The sequence below is a fragment of the Balaenoptera musculus genome, chromosome 16 (assembly GCF_009873245.2).
Source record: "Balaenoptera musculus isolate JJ_BM4_2016_0621 chromosome 16, mBalMus1.pri.v3, whole genome shotgun sequence".
Lineage (NCBI taxonomy): Eukaryota > Metazoa > Chordata > Mammalia > Artiodactyla > Balaenopteridae > Balaenoptera > Balaenoptera musculus.
Genome location: NC_045800.1, coordinates 16,142,971 through 16,156,535, shown reverse-complemented (window position 1 = coordinate 16,156,535; position 13,565 = coordinate 16,142,971). Strand labels below are relative to the sequence as shown.

The window sequence follows — 13,565 nt, the reverse complement described above, 5'->3', positions numbered from 1 at the left end:
TGTGATAACACCCTGAGCTGCCAAGGCTTGTTTAAGGCCTGCCTCTCCTCCCCAGTTTCCCCTCAGCCTATAAGCTTCACGAGGAACAGTCCTCCACGTCTGTCTTGATCACTGCTCACTCACCGTGCCGAATTTGGTGGCTGGTGCATAGCAGCTGCTCAGTACAAACTTGTTAAACGAACGAGTGAGCAAATGAATGAGTATGTGAGTGAGTGAGCAAATGAATGAGTATGTGAGTGAGCAAATGAATGAGTATGTGAGTGAGTGAGCAAATGAATGAGTATGTGAGTGAGTGAGCAAATGAATGAGTATGTGAGTGAGTGAGCAAATGGACACAGGTACTATGAAGGGCATTTTAGAAGGAGACAAAGCCACATCAGGAGTAAGTTGAATCCCGTCATCCACCCAAGAGTTCGTAACCCAGAAGAGGGGCAAACCCATCCACTCACCACCCCACCACAACTCGAGTAAGAACGTGTCAAGCCTCCGTGACTGCCATTCTATGGGGGAGGAAAGGGGAGTGACAAGGGACGGGGGTGATCAGAGAGGGCAAAATGGTGCCTGGGCTGGGCTGTGGGGGGTCTGGATAAATGGAGATGGGGCAAAGGCGGCGTTCAAGGAGGTGGTGAGAGTGATAAGGGCTTTGGGGGCTGCTGCGAGGGAAGCGTGACTGCAGCACGTGCTTCATTCAGGCAGGCGAACAGTGAGATGAGGCTCCCATGGGGTCAGCCTTGCCAGCCAGGTGGAGGTGTGTTCCCCAGGTGAAGCACCCAGTTGGTAATGGGAAATCATCAATGGCTTGGAGCAGAGGAGCAATGATGAAAACAGAATCATAGGAGAGTTAGCTGGGTGTGGTGTGTGGAAACCAGCAACTGGAGGCCCATCTCTGTTCCAGCCCAGCCACAAACTCAAGTTCCCAACTCAGACAGAGGCTGGGCATCAGAGGTTGTCTGACGAACATTACATATTATCCAGAAACTCCTAACAAGACATGTTTTACAAGGCCAATGGCTTGAAATCAGAACTTCAACGCTGAGGGCTTTCAATAGGAAAGAATTCTCTCCCCCTTTCTCTGTATACATACTTATTAAATCATTGGGATCATTTTGGCAAAGAAAGCTAACTTCTCCCGGCCCTGTTTGACTCACAGCAACATAACAATGCAGTGTTAAACACATAAAATGTGCAGAAGTGTCGAGGCGTGTGTATTGTTCTCTTGCATTCCCAAGCTAACAAACAATCCAGGAACCCCCCACCCCCAAGCATAACCTTGTGGACCCTCCAGGGAAGCCAGTTTGTATGAGTATTTTTGGTCGTCCCTGGGCACCAACCTGATAGTAAATGTAACTGAGGCCATAAACTCTGAGTCATAGGTAGCCATCCGGATGATCCAGAAGAGGCTTAAAATAATTTTTTAAGTTATTCCCAAAAGGAAAATATAAAACTCAAATCATCATAGAGAGCTTGGAAACAAATACCTAGGGCTCAGTTTGAGAAAAGCAATCTTCAAGGCGATGCAGAAAACCATCTACAATAGCTTCCAGGGAACAAGTCCCCACCCTCCACCACACTCCCCAAAGAGCTCATGACCCTCACAAAGGCCTTTCCAGCCAAGTCTGTCCAAATCCAGTTACACAATCAGTTTAAGGGGCAACCTTTCCTTGAGCGTCCTTGAGATGCCCATCACACATTTGTAACTATCTTTGGGGCTGAGATTGACGACAGAGGTATCCCTAGCAGGACTGTTTAGTGAGCAGATTCATAAATTACAGAGAAGAGCTGTGGGCCTCAGTTCCAAGTCACAAGGTGCTGCCTCTTAGCAGAAAGGAAAGATTCTCAGACGCTCGTGAAAGATGCAACGGAGGCAGGCCTGGGCTGTGAAAAGGCAGGCCTGGTCGGGATTCTGTCAGGAGGAAGGACACAGCCTTCCAGCGGGGAGGGCTGAGTAGGGTCCTCAAAACCAAAGGACAAAGCAATGATGGATGGACGGGGAGTGAGGGTCAATGCCTCTGAAAATGTCACTTATTTGCGCCCGGTACGCTTCCTAAACGGTTTCTGAAAATGGAAACAGAAAACCAAAACCAAAAAGGAGGGGAAAGAAAATGTACCTCAAACCTAGGCTAAAGTTGTAAAGAATATGAAATATGAGCTTTGCCTTTCAAGGTAGTCAAATCAGGTAAAGGAGGGGAGGCAATTATTCTTACCTGATCAAAGGGAACATACCAGTCCTTTGTCTTTTTCCTGATACTACGTTGCAAGAGGGATTACTGACCTTTGACAGATCAAGGCTCCTCCAGTGTTTTTTCATATTATTAATAGTTAGCAGCGGGGCCAAGCTGGTCTGCTAAGATGGCCAGGCCACACCACGCCCGTGAACCAGGCTCCAGATGTGTGGGAGGTGACAGCCCACACGTCACTTTCTGGCTGAGCTAAAGGGAAAATAGAGCTTTGGGTGACTTCCCATCTCTTCTGTGTAACGGGAGGCTTCTTGACAAAAGGCAAGAAGACAAATAGCCTTCTGGAAATACTCTGTCTGTGCCAGAGGGCAAAACATCATCAGCTGTTTGCAGACAGACATTCTGGGACTTAGACTCATATCAGGCCAACCTCACGTTCTCTGAGAACGTGTTACAGAGAGTGAATTTCAGGGTGCATCACACCTCCAAAATGTCAGGGGAAAATGACTTGGTGATTCGGTCCACCTGTCTAGGGCGTCTGCCTGTATCTCACACCCCTCCCCGGCTTCAGCGCGGGGTAGCCCAATACTGGCCGGTACTAAAGGGACAGGATGTGATTGTGGGCAGGAGCTAAACGTGAAAAGGGTTGTTTGCAGAGCAGCCAGGAACTGACCAATAATGAGCCCCAGTCCCTGAAGCTGCTGATAACAGGAGGCCAGAGGCCACACTAGAATGTAACCTCCAGTAAATCACTGTTAATTGCCAGGGGGAGAGGAATGAAGGCTCTGCTTGCACTTGCAAGTTGATTTCAGGTCATTCCACAGCCTTCCCAGGGGCTGCCTGGCAAGGAGGTGGAGGCGGGCAGAGGTGCTGGGAGAAAGACTGCTCTCCACCCTTTTCTGTGTCCTTTTTGGCAGCCGCCACTGCAAATGCACACACACACGGGAATGCACACACACTACCAACAGAAAGCTTACTTCTTCTTCCCACCCTTGCAGGCCAGGCTGGAGCATGGCTCTTGGAGTAACTGACTACATGAACACATTAACGTACCCCGCTGCACACAGGGAGCAGAGATAAGAAGCAGGCGTCACAAGAGTGGGATTCCATAAACGGCTGAGAGTGAGTTGGTGCCACATTGCCCTAGCGGTGGAGGAGACGAGAGGCTACAGACACCTGCCTCAGGGGGTTGGTGGCTCAGAAAAGGATGCCACTATTTGGTTGGGTGTGAAAACTCACTGCTGATTTTTAACAACTTTTAATGAAAAATTTTAATAAAATTTATGAAATTTTAAAGAAAATTTTCAAACATGTAAAGTAGGAATAGTAAAATGGACCCCCCATGAACCCATTACTGAGGTCATCATTTTCTAACAGTTCTAAACATATTGCCGTTCTTACTTTACCTCCTGCTCCACCTATTTTTGCTGAAGTATTAAAAACAAATCTATTCAGAATAGAATACGTTTAAGTTCTGCAATATGCATAAATACCTCAGTGTGTCTCTATCAGGTAAAACCTTTTGACATTCAAAACAGATGATCATACAGATGAATGAATAAAGAAGATGTGGTACATATATACAATGGAATATTATTCAGCCATTGAGAAGAATGAAATAACGCCATTTGCAGCAACATGGATGGACCTGGAGATTATCATGCTAAGTGAAGTAAGTCAGAGAAAGACAGCTATCATATATCGCTTATATGCGGAATCTAAAAAAATGATACAAATGAACTTATTTACAAAACAGAGTCACTGACTTAGAGAACTAACTTATGGTTACCAGGGGGGAACCATAAGTTAGTCGGGAGTGGGGGAGGGGAAAGGTGGGGGGGAGGAATAAATTGGGAGTTTGGGACTGACATGTCCACACTGCTAGATATAAAATAGACAACCAACAAGGACCTACTGTATAGCACAGGGAACTCTGCTCAATACTCTGTAATAAACTAAATGGGAAAAGAATTTGAAAAAGAATAGATACATGTGTATGTATAACTGAATCACTTTGCTGTACACCTGAAACTAACACAACACTGTTAATCAACTATACTCCAATATAAAATAAAAATTAAGAAAAATCCCAGTGATCAGACCCAACAAAATGAACACGCCTATTCTTTAGTTATTTTGGCACCTCCTGCCCAGATGCAGGATTCAGTGGGTAAGAATGGGAGGACTTGAGATACCCTGTCCTCTTTTGCCACCACCAAGCAGGATGACCCCAGGAGAGCTGATCAACCTCCCTGGCCCACAGTTTCCTCATCACTAATAGAAAATCAGAGGGGTTGGTCTCTCAAGTTTCATCCAAACTCCAAATATAGCTATTCTCAGGTCTCCGAGGGTCGTGTAGTACTGCCTATAATCCACTTTCATACTCTTCTTTGAATAGTGCAGTATATGTGTGCAAGTAAGTTAATCTAAATCCACACCCCAGGGTGGGGAGCTCATACTTAAAGTACCCTAAACAGATTACACACACCAGGAGCTTTGGTTAGTTGAAAGACCCCGATCACAAATCCACACCCCAGGGGCAGCTACTACAAGGCTTTAGTTATTCTGAAGGACGCTGAAACTGTTTCATTGCTGACTCGAGTGGTGTTCCCATAAACGGAGTAGCTAGAAACCCTGTTCCGGAGCCTCCACCCTCGCACGAACCAGGCCCGGGACAAAATGCAGCGCAATGCTCACGCGTTACTGGATGATCCACTAGGGCAGCTAAATCCTTCCACGAGCATTTTATCGAACCTGCCTTAAGTGAGGTGCCTGTTGGGCAGAACAGAAAGCTGGGCCTTCGTTAGGCCCATAGAACAGACTAAGGCTGTTCCTGTATCGCTGGCTCACAGATACTTGGGGTGCAGCTGAATTTGGTCTGAGACTTGGTTTCGTTTTAACATAGCAGCAGGGAGTGAAATTGTGTGGGAGGGGACCCATGGCCCCCTTCTGTATCTTACACTGGAAGTCACGGTGTTTGCCAAAAGCACCCACAGTGTGGCGCTCTGCCCACTTCTGAACTTTTACTCCCGTTATTTCCCTTTATCTGAATTCCCCTCCTCCCCGCACCCCGCTTCTCTATAAATCCTTTCCATCTGTTAAAGCCCAATGCAAATCCTGCTTCCTCCAAAGAACCTTCCCCAGCCAACAGGACCCAGGCAGCAGTCAGGCAATGCTGAACTAATCTTTTCATTTCCCATGACCGTGAGATATATTTGGGGGCTGCAGGAATGCTGTGAATTACTCACTCTGACAGGCTGGTGTCTGCGGGGCCTCCCACAGGGTCCCAAGGAGAGGACATTGGCTGGTGGGAGCCAAGCGGGAGCTCACTCCTTCTCTCTCATCTTTCCCCACCTGCCACTGGGCAAAGCAGCTAAAATAACGCTGAAAACTCTTCTCAGTCTGCCTGTGACATGCTCGTTTCTCCACGGGGAAAGCCAGGTGGGTTTGTACAGAGGAAGGAAAGTGGGGAAGAGGAGCCAGGGATTTGGCTACCATCTTGGAAAGAAGGAGATCAGCTGAGAACAGGCAGATCATAAAATTAAAGGCTTCTGGTGTGGGTAGTTGTAAATGCTGACTCTGAAGAAAGTAGACCGGCAGGGCAAGACCCCTCATCAGTGCAAAAAAAGATGATTTACCAAGGTCAGAATTTGGGCCATGGAAAATTCCCTTTGTTTACTCCATTTTTTTTTTTTTTTTTTTTTTAAACAGCCCAAGAGCAGAGAGAAGATTATGTTTTTGCGGGGAAAGAAAGGCCCCTTTTATAGCTCATAAACCTAGTGAATTAAATGCATAATATGGATGAGTTCTATTGTATTTTATCACGGGAAAAAAGATTAATTGGAATGCCTCTCCCCACGAGAACCACTGCATTAACTTCTCCCCAGCAAGTCACATCCTGTAGAGACAACAGCAACAAAGGTTTCGTTCCCTTAACTTGGATGAAACAGCAAAATTCCTGAGTAATTTGTTCCAAATTGAGGTTTCTCCTTGGGTTTGAAAAGGGATGCTGTTAAGAGTTGTTTTGTGGAGACTCTCAGGATGGCTGGAGAGCTTAACCCCAAGAACGACCACCGGTCTTTTCCCTTGGTCCCTGGGCAGTCACCTGGACGGGCTCTAGAGCCACCTTGGGAGCCCTCCCTCCCAGCCCAGAAGCCCAGAGCGCCATTATTCATTCCAATGAATTCCAATGGGTTCCCAGATTTTTCCTCTGTAAACACCAAGTCCAGCCCTGGGCTGACTTGCCATTGTTTGGCCCCGAATTTATGGCTCAGATAAGGGAAGCAGCATAGGGCTGGGTGGGGTGGGAGGGGCAGGGGTTGCCACGAGTGAAATAACCCAGTATTTTCTTGTGCTTTTTTCTCCATATCTCAAGGTCCAGAACAGGCTGAGGGTGACCAGCTCCGGAAGCTTCCATGATGCGAAATACCTTCTCAATGACTTCTTTTGTGTACTTTCTTCTATTTTTATTAAACTTCTACTGGGAAAATGGAATGTATGCACATGGTAAAAATATACTTATTTGTTTATTTACTTATTTATTCATATCAAACAGCAGCACAAATGTAGACGATGAGAAGTTTCCCTTTCATCTCAGAACCCCCAGCACCGGCCCCCTCCCTGGCAACTACTATCAATGGACTATGTATCTTACCAGGGATTTCTAATGCATATTAGTCTATGTAAAATAAAATACATAGAAAAATACAGGTAAAGCTCTTTTATACTAGCAAGCTCGCACTACCTATGGCATTCTGAACCTTGCTATTTTCACCTGTCGATGACCCCTTGGAGAGCCACTTTGGGTAACACATGGATATGTCTTGTTCTTTTTAATAGCTACATGGTACTCCATTGAATGGATGCAACATATGTTTAAAAATATATTTTTTTGTTTATAAAATACTACAGCTATTATTTTGCAAACCTGCACTACAGGAAACACATAGTAACGAGGAAAATCTCATTAACCCTTCCTTCCCCTCTTTTTTAAACTTTCAGTCCTAGCACTCCAAAATCCCCCTGCCCCATAGGTTGCCCCGAAATGATGACACTAGGACATTCAGGTGGCGGCCAGCAGAGAGGACAGGGACTGGCCCCCAGAGCTCTGTCTCCACTCCCTGGTCTCTGTCTTGGAAGTCCCCAGGCCTCTGTCACCATGATTACCTGTCAATGCACCACCCCCCGCCCTTCTCCCAAGGCCAAGCAGCAAGGTAATCTTGCCCCTTCTCTGCTGGTAAAATCAGCAAGACCTGGGTTCACAGTGGACAGAATACTGACTGGGACCCCAGGACCACCCCTGCCTAGTGTTTGTAGAAGACACAAAGCCCCTCGTTGGGCTTCCGTGTGGTGTCAAAGAGAAAAACACCACAATCCCACCGATTAAAACCATCTCACAAACTCTGCGCGCCCAATCCCCTCTCGCTCCTCAGGCTGTGGCTTCAGCATTCCAGGCTGGGGAGGACACTCTGTCAGTTATTTGGTTATTTCACAGACCTTAACATGCCCACCCCTTAAATCTCCTAGGCAACGTTACCCTAAACATCCCAGCTCAAGTTACAGATTTGGAACGCCTGCACGTTATCATTGGATTTTTCTGAAACTTGGTCATTCAAGCAGAAAGGGAAAAAGTGTTTCTGGAAACTCTCTCCGTGAGACAAACAGTACAGCTGGCTAACCCTCTGACACAGGACCATCATGCCCGGGGCAACAGGCCTGCCAAGGAGGACGAGGTCTCATGTAAGGAGCTGCAGATGTGCAGCTGCCCAGGAGGGTCTTCACAGACACCCAGCTGAGGGACGGAAAGCCCTACGGGACTCGGAAGACTCTCCATGAGGCTCCCCTTCCCCAGCCCTGGCCTCAAAATAAAGGCAGATGCTGCAAGCCCTGGTTCTGGTGAGGCCGTTCTCGCTGGTTGGGGAGCAGCAGGGTTTGCTCCAGATTTGTCTTTAGCTGCTCAGCATTTACACAGGAGCTGCCAGAGTCCTGAACTCACCCCCTTGCTGGATGATTCTAGAAGAAAAAAAAAAAATCATGCAGCTGTTTCAGCTTCTCCATCCGTGGAAAAACCTTCCAGCTAGGAGCTGGAAGGGGCCCAGCGCTGATGTTGCATCCTGAAGAAACTCTTTCCTAGACAGATTTTAGAGAACTAGGTCTGTGGGACGGGGTGTGGGATGTTCGATCCCTCGCAGCCGAGGAGTGGCCAGTGGGAGAGCTTGCCTCGTGGCAGTGGTGAGAAGGGAGGCTGTCACTAGACCAGACGTTACCTAGTGTAGTATTATTTCAGGTTCACTAGTGAGCTAACCTAGTCACTAAGGCATTAGGGGGGTTACTGCCTCATCCTCTAGAACAGGGGTCAGGAAACGACGGCCCACAGGCCAGATTGAACCTGCCACCTCTTTTTGTACAGCCCTCATGCTAGGATAGGTTTTTTGTTTTGTTTTGTTTTTTTATTTATTTTTATTTTACTTTTCATTTTTGGCTGTGTTGGGTCTTCGTTTCCGTGCAAGGGCTTTCTCTAGTTGCGGCGAGCAGGGGCCACTCTTCATCGCGGTGCGCGGGCCTCTCACTATCGCGGCCTCTCTTGTTGCGGATCACAGGCTCCAGAGGCGCAGGTTCAGTAATTGTGGCTCACGGGCCCAGTTGCTCCGCGGCATGTGGGATCTTCCCAGACCAGGGCTCGAACCCGTGTCCCCTGCATTAGCAGGCAGACTCTCAACCACTGCGCCACCAGGGAAGTACCAGGATAGGTTTTTACGTTTTTCAATGGTTGAAAGAAAATCCAAAGAAGAATATTTTGTGACACGTGAAAGTGATATGAAATTCAAGCTTCAGTGTCCGTAAATAAAGTTTTGTTGGAACTCAGCCCATTTGTTTACAGTCTATGGCTGCTTACACGTTACAACGGCAGAGTTCAGTCACTGCCACAGAGACCATACGGCCACAAATCCTGAAATAGTTACTATTTGCCCTTTACAGAAAAGTTTTCTGGTCCCCTCATTCTAGAGCAGGCCACTAGGTAAAAATCAAGGATATTATGTAGGTACTTCTATAGCAAGAGAAATCACAAATTCCTACAAATTTTCTATTGACAAAATTCAAAATATCATAACTGAGTACAATGTTTTATCATACGGGTCCAACGCAAAGGAAAATCTTTTTATGGGGGGATATTTTGCTTATCGGGGGTTCCAAGTTAGTGTTCCCTTTCACCAAATTGATTGCAAATGTTCATCTGTAAAAACCATTCTTAGCTTGAAGGCCACTGGCCAGTACAAAAAAAGGAGATGACTTCAATTTTCTGATCTCTTATTTCAGTTCCATGAGAGTCTAATCGGGAACAAATACTAACAATTTTAAATTGGATTCGGGACAACAACAGAGTGCATGGTCAGTTACACTGTTCCTTCCTACCCCTCCCCCACAAAAGTCAGCCTCTTAAAGGAACCACACACACTAAAGTTTGTTCGAGAGATTGTGAGAAATTCCAGAGGAAGGATCATGTTTATTTATAAGCACTCTGACGTGTGACATAAACCAAAATATACGGAGCATCAGCTATGAACCAGGCCTTGTACTTGGGTCTGGCGGAGGTGGGGTAGGCGTGGTGAGTTCAATACAAAGAAGTATGAAATGTTATCTACATTTAAGGACTTTCAACTAAGAGGAGAAGAGAAGGAATAAATAACAGTTAAATAATAGAACTAAACTCTGACACCAATGCTGCTGCTATGGTAGCACATGACTAGCATGTAAGCAGTCTTTATTGGAGCCTATAAATGCAATTTCTCTTAACATGGGGCCGGGTATTCAGTTTCCCTTACTCGGAACTGAAGAACCTGTACAATCACTGCTCCTCTTGGAAGAGGATTACAGCAATTACCCATCTCAAAAACCGCAAGGAAGAGCATTCTGAAACAATCACAGAGGGGACTTCCCTGGCCGTCCAGTGGTTAGGACTCCACACTTTCACTGAAGGGGGAACAGTTTCCATCCCTGGTCTCGGAGCTAAGATCCCGCATGCCACATGGCGCAGCCAAAAAAAGAAAAAGAAAGAAAAAAAAAAATGAAACAATCACAGGGGCTGAAACAACACTGCAAATTCAGACCCTGATAATGCAGTTGTTGAAAGTGTTACATCCAGCACTGTCAACACTCAGTTAAAAACACACACAACGACTTCAACCCTATCCAAGGGATAGAAATACCGAAGACGTAAGAATAGAGAAACATGGGAAGAATAAAAGACCACCCAGGCAGAATCAGTCAGAGCCTGAGAAACCATTGGAGCTTTCAGGCCTCCCTAGAAGTCACCACCCACAGAGACATGAGCCAGCAGGAGCGGGAAAGAAATGGTGGGGGAAGCCCAGGGAACTGGGTTCAGCACAGCCTTCACCTGCCTTCCCGAGGCACAGAAGGAGAAGGGTACTCTGCTTGGTGCTTTCAAGCATCCCTAGGGACGTTATACAAGTCAAGGTCATCATACACATAGAAAATGTCTCCTTTGGCCCACAGTTTACTAATTCACACTTACCCCCCTCCCTCCTAACCCTGGCTTCCCAAGTGAAAGAGCACCTCGGAACAACCAAACGTGAGATGCTGCGAACTTCATCTTGACTAGCACACGAAGAGTTATCACACAAGTTCAGTACATGGAATATTTTACCAGATTATCTGAAAAGCCCAGCGGAGATACTCCTTTTCTACGACTCTTTAGAGAAGCCAGTCTCAAAGTAAGGATCAAATGTGGCACAAAGTATGATTTGCAAACTCGATGACTCTGGATGAAGTCCAACCAAGGACAATTCTGTGCTTCTTGAACAGAAGCCATCACTGTGCCCATCAAGGTGTAGTGCGTGGGTGGTGAATGTACAGGACACGAACATTCGTGGACCGTTTGCTGTACCATAGACACTGGACCATACAACAAGTGTAATAATCAAGGGAGTACACCTTTTACATCCATGGTCAATGCTGTCTACAGAACCAAGTTCTTGGCAAAATAGCAGTTAATGGAGGAGAATGGTTACTGGTTTTCCCCCGTGTGATGATATAATTATTCAATAACTATTTTTTGAGCCCTCACACTCTTCTAGACACAAAAATGAGTAAGATGGGGCTTCCTTGGTGGTGTAGTGGTTAAGAATCCACCTGCTAATGCAGGGGACACGGGTTCGAGCCCTGGCCCGGGAAGATCCCACATGCCGCGGAACAACTAAGCCCGTGCACCGTAACTACTGAGCCTGTGCTCTAGAGCCTGCAAGCCACAACTACTGAGCCCACATACCACAACTACTGAAGCCTGCGCGACTAGAGCCCGTGCTCTGCAACAAGAGAAGCCACGACAATGAGAAGCCCGCACACCGCAACGAAGAGTGTCCCCTGCTCACCGCAACTAGAGAAAGCCCGCGCACAGCAACGAAGACCCAACACAGCTAAAAATAAATAAATGAATACATTTATTAAAAAAAAATGAGTAAGATGCATTTCTACCCTCAAATGCCTTCGCTTCAATCCAGCAAGACAGTGGTGAGCCAAGGGTGAGGGAAGCCCAGAGAAAGGAGAACCTATTGACCTGAGAGGCTTAAGGAGAGAGCATCACACAGGTGGCTCCATTTCAAAGGGACACTGAGAATCCTCCCCATGTCTGGAAAAGTCTGTAAAGGCTCAAATGTGTTTTCTGCAACATTTCTCAGAAGTTGCTTCCCAGGAAACTGAATCATGGTTCTTCTGGGTCTTCGCTGGTGCCACACCTCCCATGTGCTTTGTCCCTATTTGCCAGGAAGCATCTCAGGCAAGGAGGTTCTGTCACAGCAGAATCAGAGCCCAAGTCAAGGGAAAGGACCTTCAGAATGAGGATACAAATCACCAGGTGTCCCACCACCTGCTCAGGGATTGCCTGCTGGCAAAGAACATGAAGGAGCATTCTTCTTTACATTACTCATGGAATTCACAAGACAAGCTGCTTATGATTCTTTCTTGTCTGAATGCTAAACATGTTTCTAAAATAAGCACTAGCTGTGTATTGACACAGGAAATTGACTGGAATTTTCAGTCAATTGGGTACAAAACCATCTCATTACTACTGAAGCTTAAACCTTTACTTTATTAATCCTCACCAGTCAATAACATTGTAGACACCTGGATGGAACACAGAAAAGGCTAAAACAAAAGTGGAACACACACTAAAATCAGAGCCCTTACCAGAACAAAATGAGAAGCTTTCTATGAAGAAATATTAAAAGTACTGTCATTGTCTTCATTATCCCTAGATGCCAGGAGATTGAGAATGTAAATATCTTCTAATATGATGAACTACAATTTCTACATGAGAAAGGTAGAGTCTTTCTCCATAAAGCAGTGTTATTTTGCTTTTCCTGCAAATGTACCGTCTTCCAGATTGTCAGAGATCCCCACTTCTAAAATGGTACCTGAAATTAAATTAGCCCCAAAAGACCAAAGCTAAGGGCCTGGAAGAGAAGTAATGACCCCCACTTCCCAGCTTCCCAAGACACTACAGTCCAAGAAGTTCTCAAAGAAAACTCATGGAGGAAGAAGCTTGGCCTCCAGGTCTACAGGGATGTTCTGGCCACCATGGAAGACAGAAAATACATCACTGGTCATCACTAAGAGGGTCTGGGCCAGTGAGCCCCAGACCCACCAACCTTGAGGAAGCACCTGCCCCTGGCATGGTCCAGGCCAAGACATGCACCAGATGGAGACGGGGCTACACCAGCTATGCCAGCGACACATACACCCCCTGTACCAGCTCTTCTGCAATGGTGATGCCTGACACTAAGTCAGCAAAACCAGGATCTTCAAAACCAGGTCACACTGACCTAGCCTAAATATCCTATTTTTCCACAATAAAAAACAAAGGACAAGTCATCCACCACCCAGTGGAATAGTTAAAACTTTGGGAAAATTTTCCCATACAACAAACGTCTTTAGAGGGTGATAGGAAGACAGATGAAGAGACAGACAGACATTTTTTCCTTCAGTGGAAGTTCTGAAATATTGAGGCAACTTGGATTGCATTTTTACTGCCACTTCCAGGCAAAATCCTTTTGAGATTTCTTGTTCTGCATGGGTTTACCCCACATTCCTACAAGTGAATTCTTCCAGGGAGGTCACGAGATACTCTCTTAATCCCATAACCCCCGAACCCCGAGTGTTTGATGAAGGCTGAGGAAGTGAAAATTAAGTAGGTCTTTTCCTTGAGTAAATCAGTTCCCTTGCCTTAATACCCCCCGGAGAGTGGAAATCAGCCAAGGTCAGGAGAGTGAGTCTGCCTGGGAAGAGATGATTTCATTGATTGGGACTTTATGGGGCTTGTATGTTTTATGTGGCAAATACTTTTGCTACCCTTTTGCAAGGGCGGGGGTGGGG

At 46.3% G+C, this 13,565-nt stretch overlaps 1 protein-coding gene across 6 annotated transcripts in view; it reads right to left on the bottom strand.

Moving 5' to 3' along the window:
- The window catches only part of AFAP1L2 (actin filament associated protein 1 like 2), a 100,110-nt gene that overhangs the window by 63,271 nt on the left and 23,274 nt on the right, over positions 1-13,565 (bottom strand). The window lies entirely within an intron of this gene.